Source organism: Sciurus carolinensis, chromosome 13, assembly GCF_902686445.1.
Source record: "Sciurus carolinensis chromosome 13, mSciCar1.2, whole genome shotgun sequence".
Classification (NCBI taxonomy): Eukaryota; Metazoa; Chordata; class Mammalia; order Rodentia; family Sciuridae; genus Sciurus; species Sciurus carolinensis.
This window is the reverse complement of record NC_062225.1, coordinates 77,865,978-77,879,513: the sequence shown is the minus strand read 5'-3', so window position 1 is coordinate 77,879,513 and position 13,536 is coordinate 77,865,978.

The following is a 13,536-nucleotide window of genomic DNA, read 5'->3' as shown; positions in this document are numbered from 1 at the left end:
GTCCTTTTTCTGCACCACATGCACCAGATTTGGTAATTAACTTTTTTAAGCCGAGTTCAGCAATTTATTGGGCTTAGTTTGCAGTCCAGAAACTGATCACATACCTACCCTGACAAGACAGTCTTAATGAGTCTGAAACCAGGAGCCGGAGCCCTGGATGAGCTAATTCTGCAACTTGAGGCCCCCAGCCAGTTGCTGGAAATTATCCCAAATGGACCCTGAGTTCTGCCACCTGCAGCACAATCCCTCCACATATACCCAATCCTAGAGGTTGGACTGTGTGGCACCACTGAAATGTCTTCAGAAGATTTTTTTCATGCATTTTAATTGCATTTTCAGAGAAAAAAAATGTACAGCTCTGCAATATTTATTGCTCTGTTCAAATGGAGAAAGAACCCAACATAATATTGTAGCAATTACAAAGGTCAAAAGATTCTCTCTCCTCAGGCCGTTTTACCTTACCGTACAGAGAAGCAGCACTTCTGAACACATAATGAACACCACAATCTCCATTTGGACTGGGAAGAAAGCTCTAGCTCCCAGCAAAGGTGTTCTAATGAGATATTGCATGACTATGATACTGTTTTCAAAGCAATGGCCAGCATGCTGATTGTTCCCTGGGCAGGGCCCATTCAGCAACCTTGTTTGCAACAAGATGAAGGTGCGTTTGACAGGAAAGTTTGCTTTTCAGAGGGGAAGAAGTGACTGGGTTGTGCAACACCAAGTCCAAAGGAGCACTACCCCTGCCTGAGGCTTTTAGCAGCTTTGTAATGGGTAGGAGAAAAAAAAAAGAAAGAGAGAGAGAGAGAGAGAGAGAGAGAGAGAGAGAGAGAGAGAGAGAGAGAGAGAGAGAGAAAGAAAAAAGGAAAGAAAGAAAGAAAAAAGGAAAGTAGAATGATAAAGCAGTAAACCTTTTTCAGAATACAAGGACACAAAGATGTTTATTTGTGACAAGACTTTATGAACAAACGGGCCATAAGTGGGACAGAGGTTATTCTGGATGCAGGGCCACCTTTGGCGACCCAGAACTCTATCTGACCTGATGACCTCACCAGACACGTGAGCTGCCTTCCCTCAGTCCCTGAAGGGTTAGAAGGTTAGAAGGTCAGGGTAGTTTCTTAGAAAGAAACCTGCTTTCTAATATGGAGCTATCAAGAGACAAATGAAGGCCTCTCAGCTCTCATAGCTGGGACCTTCAATAAGGAAACAGAATCACTGACTTTTTCTAAAGTATTTGCTGAGCTGAGGTGTGCCCATTCTGGTACAGAGCACAGCCTGGTGCTGGAAAAAGATTTTTTTCCCTTGCTCTAAAAGGCAAATGATACTAGATCTGGTAAATTGGTCATGATAGAAGCATTTGATGATTTTATAAATGATACAGCAAGTCCTGATGGAAATACCTGCTCTTGGGGCCAGCAGAGGCATAACCTGTGGGCTGGCTTCTTGGAAGAAAGTCTAAAAGGGTAAGTCGCATTTCAGAGAGGCAAACTTCCTGTAAGGGTAGCGGGAGAAGCAAAGGTGTGGAAATGAAGTGAACGTGGCATATCTGTAGGAAGGCAAAGACCCTGTCAAGTTAATTGTTGGTTGACTCTTTTTCTTAGCCTTCCTTACCTAGCTAAATGGTTCAGGTTTTCAAGCACCCCAGATGCTTACCTGCCACTCCCCCATGAAGAATCATTCCTGTTTCTGTGCTTTCATTATACTCTAGACCATCCCAATTTTATCTTGGAAATATGTTTATGTCTTTGTTCTTATTGCAATGGTGAATTCTTCAAGGGAGGAACTGAGAATCACTCCTCTATCTTCATGATTTTATACAATGATCAGTACTATGGATATGAAGGAATTTTTGATGAATGACTAGGTTCCCCTCAGCCAAAATTTTTCATGAGTAACCAGACCCAAAGGTATCACAGGCTGCCTGCTCTCTTTCATCTCTGCTCCATATTCTTTAATGCACCTAATATATGACATCTAAACTCACAATGTAGACCTGAACTTCAGACTTCCTGAGACTGAGTAAACTCTTCTGTTTAATTCATACAAATTCAGTGTTAGAATGTAATGCGTTCATGAGATCCCAGAATTGACTCAGACTGAGCCTGTTTAAAAAAAAAAATCCTTCAGAAATCTATAGATCTCCCTAATTCTATATAGATGCAAATGGACTGTTGACCTCAAATGTGGGACTCTAAGCATTTGTCAGTGTGAGATTTCATCTTGTTAGCTTAGAAACCAGAGGACAAACTTTCAAGATCATTTTGAACTCAGATTTTGCAATACTTCTTTCCAACTTTACCAAGGATTCCATTTGACAAACATATTCTACATTTTTGGCGTCAGTAAGTGAGCTAAAACATATTAAACCAAGGGAAGAATCCAGAGTAGGGTCACTGGAAGTGCTATTGAGGCTAACAAGAAGTAGGCATTGCAACTGAGCATGTGCTTCAAGCATTTATAAAATAGTTCAAAACACATAAGAGCTCTAGCTGATATTTTGTTTTTCTATTGAGGAGATGTAATGAATAAACACTTTAAAAAACTGTTCTAACACTAAGAAACACCTAATTCAACAACTTTCATCAGAGCAATGAGAGGAAAAAAAATATGTAGTGTGACCTGATGTTTTTTTCTCTCAAGATTCATTGGTGACCACTGCCATTCTGCTGGTCCCATTGAAACTACCAGCAAGAACTTGCAAGTTAGATACAGCATTCCTTGGTATCCCTTGGGATTGGGTTCCAGGATACCCCACTGGTACCAAAGCTAGTGAATGACTGAGTTCTTTGTGTGGAATGGTGTAGTATTTGCATATAACAGGTGTGCAGCCTCCTGTAGATTATACATAACACCTAGTACAAGTATAAATGTTATCTAAGCAGTTTCTGTAATTGTATTGTTTATGGGATAATGACCCCCAGAGTCTGTACATGTTCAGTACACAGGCAATATTTTTTTTTCTTTTTTTTTTTATTGTATACAAATGGGATACATGTTGTTTCTCTATTTGTACATAGAGTCAAGGCATACCATTTGTGTAATCATACGTTTACATAGGGCAATGATGTTTATTTTTTTTTCCCTTCCCCCCACCCCTCCCACCCCTCTTTTCCCTCTATACAGTCCTTCTTTCCTTCATTCTTACCACTCTCTTTATCCCTAACCCTAAACCTAACCCTAAACCTAATGCTAACCCCTCCCACCCCCCATTATATGTCCTCATCCGCTTATCAGCGAGATCATTCGTCCTTTAGTTTTTTGAGATTGGCTTATCTCACTTAGCATGATATTCTCCAATTTCGTTCATTTGCCTACAAATGCCATAATTTTATCATTCTTCATTGCGGAGTAATATTCCATTGTATATATATGCCACAGTTTCTTTATCCATTCATCAACTGAAGGGCATCTAGGTTGGTTCCACAATCTGGCTATGGTGAATTGAGCAGCTATGAACATTGATGTGGCTGTATCTCTGTAATATGCTGATTTTAAGTCCTTTGGGTATAGGCCAAGGAGTGGGATAGCTGGGTCAAATGGTGTTTCCATTCCAAGCTTTCTGAGGAATCTCCACACTGCTTTCCAGAGTGGCTGCACTAATTTGCAACCCCACCAGCAATGTATGAGTGTTCCTTTTTCACCACATCCTCGCCAACACCTATTGTTGCTTGTATTCTTGATAATCGCCATTCTAATTGGGGTGACAGGTGCTGGGAAAACTGGAAAACCATATGCAATAGAATGAAATTAAACCCCTATCTCTCACCCTACACAAAACTCAACTCAAAATGGATCAAGGACCTCGGAATCAGACCAGAGACCCTGCATCTTATAGAAGAAAAAGTAGGTCCAAATCTTCAACTTGTTGGCTTAGGATCAGACTTCCTTAACAGGACTCCCATCGCACAAGAAATAAAAGCAAGAATCAACAACTGGGATAGATTCAAACTAAAAAGCTTTCTCTCAGCAAAGGAAACTATCAGAAATGTGAAGAGAGAGCCTACAGAGTGGGAGAATATCTTTGCCAACCATACCTCAGATAGAGCGCTAATTTCCAGAATCTATAAAGAACTCAAAAAACTCTACATGAAGAATACAAAGAATCCAATCAACAAATGGGCTAAGGAAATGAACAGACACTTCACAGAAGAAGATGTACAAGTAATCAACAGATATATGAAAAAATGTTCAACATCCCTAGTAATAAGGGAAATGCAAATCAAAACTCCCCTAAGATTTCATCTCAGGCAATATTTTTAAATAACATTTTTTGATCTGTGATTGTTTGCCTTCGAGGTCGCAGAATCCACAATGATGACTGTTTTTCCACAATCTTCTTTCTGCTTTTGAAAATGTATACAATGCCTATCGTAGGTTTTTCTGGAACATTGATCATTTCCAGGGACTGTTAAAGATTTTCTTTTTCAGTCATAATCAAGCAAAGCATTGTGACATATTTAATTAATAAAACAATTGTCTTGAGCAAGATAAAATATTGATACAATAAATAAAGACCTTTTGTGAGTCAAGAAATCTGAAGGAACTATCTAACTTTATGACCTTTGTCAAGACATCTTCATTTCTTAAACCTTAGTTTCTTTTCTGCAAAATCAATTAACAATAACAACAACAACAACATAAGGTTCCTACAGTTCCACTTAGTCCTAAAGTTTTATATTCTACAGTAGCGACTGTAGATAGTCAGAAAGTCCTTTACAACTTGCTCGCTCTCCATAGTGCAGGGATCTTTACTGATAGGAGCTGAATCTGCATTAAGATCCCTTGCCATGGAGAGTTTCAGTTAAAAGTGCCGCCTCCTTTTTACAGAGAGCAGACTGAGTCTGAGAGCAATGAAATGCTACTGTGCAGCCTGGGCATACCTGCCAATCAGAAAGACCATGTGGGGATTTGATGCAAAGTTATTTCTGGTTGATGATTCCACATGCCAGAATTCTCACTGATATTTTTAAATCCCTGCAATAAAGTCTCAGTAGAAGAAACCACAAGATGAATTACGCATGCTTATGGATCTGTCTCTGACAGACATCAGAGTTTTCATTCATCTTCATCATTTCAGCACTTGGTGTCCCAGTAAATCTTTGGGGGATAGGCGAGAGAAGAAAAGCAATGATCCCACCCCACAAGAGGTAAAGACCAGGGGTTAAATATATTGTTTTTCTAATTGGAAGCAGAAAAAATAATGTTTCTAAATCCTCCACAACAGTTATTTCCCTGCAATTCCCCTAGGCTTCAGTTGATGAACTATTTTCTAAAGAATTTCCTTTGGAGATGCCTTTTCATTTACTGAAAAGAACTAATTGTTTTTCACAGTTATATATAAAAATACAGTGTGCTCCACTCACCGCCTTGTGCCAAGGCTTAGAAAAAGAGTGTTCTCAAGGCACCATCTATTCTGAGGAAATTTGCTTTTATAAAGTGCTCTCACAGCAGAGCTGTCCTTATTTAAGCAATCATTAGGAACCATTTATGTACCTTCGTAAAATCAGGTTGAAGATTCACATCCTGTAAATCAGGAGGGGCAAGTTCAAGCCGCATCCACATGTTTAACCAGTGCCTCATTCTTGCTCTTTACACCATGTCCCCGGACAGGAGGCAAGGTGTTGTGTATTGATCACTCAGCCTAAGTGTAACCCTGGCTGCCTCAGGCCACAGTCATCAGGGGAAGACAATGGAGTGGCTGTAAGCAGCTTTCTTCCTCTCTGACCACTCTGCCTTCCCAGGAGGAGCTGCTGCTCTGATTGTTCAGGTGCTAGGATGCTGGGAAAGCTCTGTGTACTAACAGGCAAGGTCAATGTGTGTTAAAAGGATACACATACAGGTGTCTTACCTCTAAACTCTTCAGCTCAAGGCTTCAGGTGTGGGTCAACTGCTCACTCCTTGTTGTCTTTCATCCTTAGGGCTTGAGGTGGTGGCAGCTTTGTCCTTTAGGAGATGGCCAATAGTAAGGCAGGGATATGCGGGTGAGGAATTTAGCCAGGCCACGTGATTAGGCCAGAGTTCTGGACTCCTTAGCCCCACCCTGTGCAAGGCTCACATTCAATGTGTAATGAAGCAGCATATTGATTTCTATTGTTCTTGTCCCATAACTTTTAACTTCTTTTGAAAACGAACAGAGGAAGGGATGAAAAGCCTTACAGTGGTGACAACGGCAGCAACAACCACCACCTAAAACAACAAACAAAAATATTGCTTTTGATTAAATTATTAATAGACAATAACGATAGGGAAAAATCTGCAGCAGTGCTGTAAATTAGAAGGGGCGATCTGGTAAATTTTTTAAAATTCTGCTATGGATAGCACCATTTGATGAGACTAAAGGAGGACAAAAAGACTCATCACAATTCATCTGAGAATGAGCAGCCTTATCAAGCTGTCTTAAAGGACTACGATGTTTATGCCCTCTGAGTGTCCATCATGTTGCAGCCTGATATTTTCTTTTTTCTTATCTTTCATTAATATACCTAATGTGCTTGCATAGATGTTATTGATGTTTATTTTTAAAGTTTTCAGGTGCAGAGAAAACTTTCACTACATTTGCATTTAATATTTATCAATTTATTAGTTTTGTTTTGATGCAATTTTCCTAGTGCTGAATATTTATTTCATTTAGATTCATTGTTTCATATTTAATGAAAAATATAATTAAGTAAATGAATTTCGCTCTTTGTAAAGTTTCAACCACACCTGTAAGAGACTAAATGGCTGCAGTGAGATTACTATGATACATAACAATCTGATTGTGGTTAATTTTAATAACTTGTGTAACAGGATCTTTGATTTAGCTTTTGATCTAAACATAATTTAGTAGAAGGTCTTGTTTTTATTTACAAGTGATTAGATTAGGTCTTGAAATCATTTTGCAATAAATTTCTGGTTTTATTACAGCATGAATAGAGAATTTTTGATTACAACTATGATATTTTCTTTTTAGGTATATTGAAATACTATTAGAAAAGCATGTTTTATATAAGGGAAATTTTTGGTTTCCTCTATTTGACTTAATACATCAATTATATTATTTTAATGCTTTATCCATCATTTTGATCTAATTGTGCTACAAAATATGTGACAATATATATTAGTCTCCCACCAAGACTGATTCATTTTTATCCTACTGGCTGTATTTCTGACTTTTTTCATATGCTGTAGATTAGTGAGTTCAGAACCCAGATCCATGACAACTATATATTTACTGTGAAATTTTCCCAAGTAGTAATTTCTTTATGAAGAATTTATGATTTCTGCGTAATTTGACTATTTTTTAAGGAATCACTGTCTCTGGTATATTGCTGACACTATTTGTCCAACTCTTTTGTTTTTATCCTTCTTTGTTATTTTGATCTTGGTGTGATTCTGCAACAGTTGTAAATTAAATTTTTAGAAAATAAATCCCAGTCTTTGCCTTAATTAGGGTATAGAATATGTTTTCATTAATTTCGATGATGGATTTTATTAGTTCAAAACTTTTTTGACAACCACTAATAGAAATATTTGGAAAACTGTACAAATATGAAGTATAGAATCCCATGAAAATATAATTAATTTTCAGAGTGAATATACCCAAGTAACTGCCACCCAGATTAAGATATTTTTCCTAGTGAAATGCCCTCATTCCATGGTAGCCATTCAGACTAATATCACTATAGTTTAGATTTTTTGGTTTGACGTTTATGTGAAAGGAATAATACAGTATATAATTGTATCTGGATTCTTTTATTTATTTTCTTTTTGAGAGATTCATCCTTAGTATTCTAAGAAGCAAGTTTGTAGTTTTCTTGATGTATAGGTTTTAATAGTCTGTCATAAACACTATTTGTCTATTCTACTGTTGATGGACATACTTTTGAGTTTTTTTTTTTTCCTTTTTTTTCAGTTGGGGTTGTTATAAATGACAGTGGAAAAAACACTATTGTTCGTATCCTTAAATGCATATTTCTTTTGGGTATAGGCATACAGAGAATGGATGAGTCTTGGGATAGATACAGAGATAGATATAGGTTGATTTTTAGTATGTTTTTATTTTGAGTTCTTGACACTGATATTTGGCCACAGAGAGCTTGCTGTGTTCTACTCTGGGCATAAATAGGAATAAATGCATATTTCTTTTGGGTATAGGTATACAGAGAATGGATGAGTCATGGGATAGATACAGAGATAGATATAGGTTAATTTTTAGTGTGTCTACTAATTTTTTATTTTGAGTTTTTGACACTGATATTTGGCCACAGAGAGCTTGCTGTGTTCTACTCCGGGCATAAATAGGAATTTATCACCCCATTCCCTTATTCCAGTCTGACACTGACCGTGCCTCTGTTGAAAGACTCCATTGACCTTCTGTTCATACATACCTCTGGGACTGGGATAACTCTCTAGGGGTCTCAGACAGGACACTGAAGCCTCTATTCTTGGCAGGCCCTGTGTTTTGATTGTGTCTCCTCAGTACCATGGCACTGTTGCAAGCTCTAGATTTCAGTGGCTTTCCATTTAGCCTTGGCTTCTACCCTGCACAGCTTGACATTCAGCAAATGCTCATGAATGAGGACACCAGCATTGGGCTCATGTCTCTACACCTGTCCTACCTCCAGGAAGTAGGCCTTATCCTGCCTTCTGGTTCTCTGGAGCCTCAAAGACCATGCCTTGCTCTCCTGTTTTGTGTACCAGCTCAATATTAGTCTCTTATCTGCACCTTCTAACTTGTTGGCCAATCTGTTGCCCCCCAGAGTTAAAAAAGACACCTTGGGAGAAAGTGGCTCATAGGGTGTGGGCTCCTTACCTCTAGCTACAATGAGGGGTCCATATCCAACCCCTATTTTCCTTTCTGTTTCTATACAAACAAAATTCCCTTTACTATTTTTACTTTGCTTACATTTATCTTCTACATTGAAAATTATGTATCATATTTTGATGGTAGTGGTTACTTCTTTCATTTTTTAAACACATACATCTGAGTTTATATTTCTGTATTTATTAGTGTCAAGAAAAAGAACAGGGAAGAACAGCTCTTCTTCATTCCTCACAAATCTCTTGATAACCTCCCATGATCTGTAAAATCATTCATGCCAATGTATTTCTTTTTCTTTTTATGTACAATTTGTTTACATGCTCATATGCTTATAAAGTATTTTTTTGTGTAAACCCCAATATTTGGCCAAGTTTGTCTGTGTTTGGGCCTTTTGTTGTTGTTTTTATTCATTTGTTTATTTTAGTTATCTCAGTTTACTTGACTAATCTTCTGAGCAGTGTCTATATTAATCTAATCATCAATTTAAAATATTAAGTTATCACGTGTGTAAGTGCCTTTATGTCTAATGCTGATTCATTTTTAATCTAAATGTGTCATCAGGGATCACAGGGCAATTTTCTCCCAATTATGGCTGGGGAATGTGAATGAGGATATTAAAAAAAGGTAAAAGAGAATGTGAAAGAAGTATCAAACTTAATCCTTGTTATCAAGGAACCTGTAATTATTTAGGCAAATATAGTTAAAGCCATTAGTTGACTATCCAGTATCCAATTGCCTTTTTTTCCTGACAAACAGCCCCAGCCCCTTGTTCTTATTGTAGGAGTGGTCTTGTGATGTAATCATTCTATGGAGATGTACTTAAAATCTGCCAGGTGTTCCAGGAAAATATTTGCTCTTTAGAACCAATGGCAATGAATGCAATTACCATAGTGTCTTTAATCCCAATCTCACTCTGGCATGAACATGGATTCTGAAGTTACAAGGGCTGTTCTGAAAATTTAATGTATTCTTGGTAAGACATAAGTTGGCAAAATCACAGCATGGAGGAGGGGTAGATTTCTTGAAATGTGCTTTTAAACAAACACCTAAAGTCCCTTCCCCGGAGACTCCTTGTGATGCGGGAACTCAACTTGTTGAAGCTTCTGTAAATCAAGTCTTCAACTGACATGCAGGAGAAAATGAATAACCACACAGGACACATCATGGTGGAGAGCAATATGTATGAAATTGTTGTGTTTTCTTGACTTCCTCACACACAGGGCAGTGCATTTCTGAGAGAAGCCCTATGGGCTCAAGGCTTCTGTATATCAGCATTTCTAACTGCATCCTGTTATCTGACCAGAAAATTCTAGAATCAGGCTGAAAAGCACCTTCTATGGGCTGCTGAAAACAGTTTTTTCTTCGAATCATTCAGGAGAGTTCATTGAGAGATCTTTCTTTTCCCTAAGGAATCACCAGAGTGAAACACACATAGTCAGAATGGCCAGTGCACTCCGGAGGGGTACATTATAGAACCCAGGACATTCTGACTACACACTAGGAAGAATGGAGAAATTAAATTTAGGGAAATAAGCAAATATAAGAATTCAATAATCTCTGGGACTACATTTTTTTCCCCAAAACTATGTAATCTTGGAATGTTGAACTGATAGCAAAGGAGGAATTGTTGTTAGTTTCCAAGTTATTTAATCAGATTAATTTTACTTGTATTGATTGGTCCACAATAGTGTTAGGCACTTTGCTGAACAAATGCATTAACTGGACATAGTTGCTTTGGTCTTGTGGTTTGAGAATTCTATAATCTCTGTGATGACAAGATATAATAGGAAATTTGGTCCAGAAGGTCTATTTTGGAATTGCAATTAAGCCTAACTCATTTGGAGCCACATGTAATACAAATGAAGTTTATGGGAAAAGTTAATACTAATAACCTTGTACATTCTACACAGATACACCATGATGTTTCTCATGTTTGAAACTCTCATTCCTCCATTAATTCATTGTTTTGAGTATGTAAATATATTAGGTACTACTTTTTCTAAAGGAATCATCTTTCTTCAGTTTATATCCTATTATCTAGTAATTCCAATTTATGCAATTAAATAAATTGCATAGCATCAGCCAGATCTCTTTAAATTATAGAAGGAAGAAATCCAACCTGAGATAGCTAGTACACCAAAAGAGATTTCTTAGCTTGGATATTATAAAAAAAAAAAAAAAAAGTAAATGTCTGTGGCTGAGATGAAGTTCAGTGCTCACCACAAGTTATTTCTCAAGCCCTCCACCACCCCTCTCTCACCTTGGCTTCTCTCTGGATCATTCCATTCGCCAGATCTACTGTTGTATAATTCTAGGTTAAAATTAGCCACAGAAGAAATTTCTGGAAGATATTTTTATGTTCAGAAAGTAAGATGGGTTCTGGAGCTGCTGAAGTTAATATGCATTGTTTGATGGCTCCCCTTGTTGGTCAGAGGCAGTACCCAGGCCTGCAGCCACTCCAACAACTACTGGAAACCCTTCTACAGCTTCTCTGATTCCTGGGTCAAATAAATGTAGAGTTCTATGAAGAAGGGCACTAGCTTCTTCTGGAGGTCACACACATGATCAAAGTTGAAGGCTTCTGAGCAGTTGGAAATAGCTAAATGGTCCTGTTCATCATCTTGGGTTCCAGCTATATGCCCTTTCCCGATATAGCTCCAAATCCATCTTTCTTTTCCGATGCACCACCAAGTAAATTTCAGGCCCCAGCACCATGTGAAAAAGCAACTGTCACACATAGCCTGTTTAACCAGATGAAAATATCATAATCAATGCCCTATAATCAACTCCTTAATCTATGTCACTCCAATGAATTTCTCTAACTTATAAATATCCCATTTGAAATAAAGAAAGAAGACAAGTAAAATTCTTATTTTCAATGTTTGTTGAATGAATGAATTAATGTGATGATAAATGAAGTTAATCTGGGTACACAGCATTCTTTCGTCCACTTATTTATAACATAGCCTCCTACACATGCATTCATCTCTTTATCCATCCATATTGCTCAGTAACATTTTCTTAAATATCCACAAAAGCAATTGGAAATAATGCACAGGACCCTCTTACACATGCACGTGCACCCAAGAGGGAGACGACAGCAGAACTAGGTCAATAACATTTTGCAACTGACTTCTAACGTGGGGAAATGAAGACTAGCTTTTCCAGTTGAAAGTACTGGAGAATTTTAGGTTGATGAAAAGTAATTACCTGGGCAATGAAGCAGCAGGAAGCACTATAAATGGCTGCATTAGAACACTGATTGGGAGGCAGCTAATTTCTCTGGTGAATTTTTCTCTGTGAAATCTCAGCTGAAATAAAACAAAATTTAGGGCAATTTTCTTCCCTTCCTCCAACCAATATCCTTCCTAGAAATATTTTATTTATCTATTTTTCGATCTCTCTTGTCAAATGAAATATATGCTTGATCGGATTCATTCACCCACATCGTTTTTAACTCCCTCTCTAACCCATTCTTGCAAGTGTTTGCAGTGATGCCCGGACCTCAGTAATATTTACCACTGGACTGTAACTTATGCAGAGGCTCCAGTAAGATTCAAGGTCATGGCACATGAGAGATGCAAGCCAGTTTACTGCAGTCTATCTCCTGGCCTCTCCCAATAACTCCCATGCACTCATCTTCCTATCTGTGAGCTCTTCTCTTGCCAATCACAGGGGAATGGTGCTTGTACCCTGTGAATATCCTTCTCCTGCATTCTCTTCAGTGAGCTCTCCTACTTCCTATGGCTCATGATATCTTTCTCTGACTCCCAGGCACATACCTTTGAGTAAAACTGCCAGAAGCAAATGTCATCCTTCTTCTTTTATCAGTAGTCTTTCAGGGTTTGCACAAGTGACTTGCTTCTCAACTGCTGCTGAGCAGTAGAGAGAGCACAGGAAGATTTTACACGGAAAGAGCATTTTCACAGAAGAGACCCCATAACTCTCAGAAACAGGATTCCCTGGGTGTACAACCTCAGAAGTTTGTGCTAGCAAGGAAATGAAGTGTGGCAAGTTGAGTGGCTGTTCTATACTCAGAAGAACAGCTCTAATTTCTGGATTAAAGAAGAAGAAGGAGAAAGAATAATTTCATTGAATTATGTACTCATTAAATAAACATTGAATCTTTACTTAATTGGGGGATCTATGGAGGGGACTTCGTCCTTCACCTCATAATGCTTGTAGTGTAGAAGGAAAGACAGAACTCAACTAAAAAGATAATTAAATAAAATAGCTGCATATTCTAGTAAATTCTAAGCAAGTACAGATCATTGGAGGGATGGAGGAAGAAGTGGACACTTTTTTGTTAGAGCTGACATGGCTGATTTTAATAAGGAGGTACATTCAACCAAGACCTGACGAACCAGCAGTCATATGAAGAACTTTAATCTGGGTCTTCCTCATTTTCCTTTCTCTGGGGGAGGTGCTGTACAATGTGGATTCTTCTGGTCGATCTTGGGACCTGGCTGTGTACTCTGTCTTCTGTTCCATCTGCTAGGCCAGCTGCTCACAGTCAGAAAACTGTAAATAAGTGTGAATTTTATTTTTCCAAAGAGAATCTTTGTTGCTAATGATATACATACTGTGGACCTACTGTGCACAAGTCACTGAGCTGGTACATTGACAAATGCATCAGAGGTATAAAATGTAGATACTGAGTTTGAGTAATGACCTTGACTTTTCCATAGGAGGAAGCAAAGGAACCAAGATACCCTTGAGAAGTAAAAATCTAT